Raw genomic sequence first — 1,909 nt, 5'->3', positions numbered from 1 at the left:
GGACCAGGAAAGATCCGTGCTTACTGGGAAAACAAGGTACATGTCGTTAGAGAAAGGAAAGGAACTGACAGTCCTGTATATGTTGTCAAGCCTTTGGATGGAGAGGGTCGAGAGAGGGTTTTACACAGAAATCTTCTGCTACCTTGCCCTTACCTTGTTGATGGACAGACTGCTACACCACTGAAAGAGAAAAAAACAGTCCAAAGAAAAACAACAAACAAACAAAAAGAGAAAACAAGGATTCATACTCATCGTGAAGATTCTGATAGTCTCAGTGAGGAAGAGTATGCTGTGTGGATGCCTCAACTGACACAGGAGACACGTCGTGAATCACCAGGCCAAGTCTCTGAACCTACAGCTAAGCAGTCCACCAGAGCAAAGCAGCATCCGAGAGTGGAAACTGTAGACTCATAAGTCAGTCTTTAGACGCTTTGCTTAACTAAAGACTGATGACTTTCTCCCAGATTTTGTGTTTAGATGGGTGGATACAATTTCAGAGTTTAAAAAAACTCCCTACGTTGCAGAACCAATAGTAAATCTACAGGGCGGTCCTTCGGTGGCTCGCTGAACTCTTGTGCTTGTAAACATAGTCCCACTAGAAACACGTGTAGTGGTACAAAATGGCTCAGCCTTGCTCACAGAAAACGCCGTCAAAGTTAGTGGATGTTTGTTGCGTTTGCGGCGACGCATTCTCGCCAACTAAAAGAAACAAACATAATCTTTGACAAGGCCATGACTCATCCGTCTGGCCAGACTATAGAGGGAATCGCCTTGTTGTTTACAAATACTTCCGGGTAGAAAACCAGCAGAGATTTTAGCTATATATATAGCCTATGTATCACATTTTTCGCATCACTGTATCACCGTTTAGACTAATCTGATGTTTGTAAAGTCTATAAACACAATGATTGAACAAACATCACTATTTCTGTGTGCACGTTTAGCTGGNCGGATACGACATGAAACTACTCCAGTTAGGTCAATAATGTTGTAACTAAGACATCCGCTGGAAAAAATATTTTCTTCACGGATGAGCACACACTTGATAAAACGAAGTTAAATCTCTTGGCATCCATTTTCAAGCTCTCTGTGTGTTTGTTTCCTTGTGGACGAGAAAAGCGGGAACGCACATTTCCGAGAAGGCGTGTCCTTTTCAAAAATGCAGGAGGCGTTGCTTTGTTGCCGGCCGTTTTCGCCGGTGTGTTAAACACACTTTAATCTCTGATTGTCTGGTGGCGAGACTATGGAAACTGAGACTGAGACACCTGAACAGAATAAGAGATGTCAGGCTCAGGAGGAAAAGGAACCTGCTCAGGATGAAAGCCAAGCTGAGGAAAGTATGCTGGAAGTGATGCAGCAGGACTTAGAGCTTGAAGTGCAAAGTTCTGACTCTGAGATTCAAGAGGACATATCAGGGGTGTCAGAGGAAGATCCTGGGGTCGAGATACCAAGACAATCCACAAGGGGGCATCAACCAAGAACTCTCTACACGTATGATAATTTGGGACAACCTACATACATATTAATGAAGAGGTAAACAGTATTTAGGAACAACAGAGACAGTACCTAAGAAAATATTTAGTTATAGTAGAGTTCCTAATGTGTTGACTGGACATTTGGTGTGTAATACAGTTATGATATAGTCATTTGCCAGGTTTATTTACCTGAGACTATTAAAAATTAAACACAGTAGAGTACAAGAAGAAAAGAAGAATATTAGTACGATGTACAGAGAATGTGTAACAGAAGTTAGAGCTCAACACAAGTGATAAGTAATACTACAGCTCATGGCATGTATAATGCAATAAGGTATTAAGTAAGGTGGAATGGTAGATGTAGCCATAAGTGACTGAGAGGACTTGGGAGGCCTACCAATGTATCAATCAATCAATTTTATTTATAAAGCCCA

Source organism: Epinephelus moara, chromosome 13 (assembly GCF_006386435.1).
Source record: "Epinephelus moara isolate mb chromosome 13, YSFRI_EMoa_1.0, whole genome shotgun sequence".
NCBI classification, from domain to species: domain Eukaryota; kingdom Metazoa; phylum Chordata; class Actinopteri; order Perciformes; family Serranidae; genus Epinephelus; species Epinephelus moara.
This window is presented reverse-complemented; position numbering follows the sequence as displayed.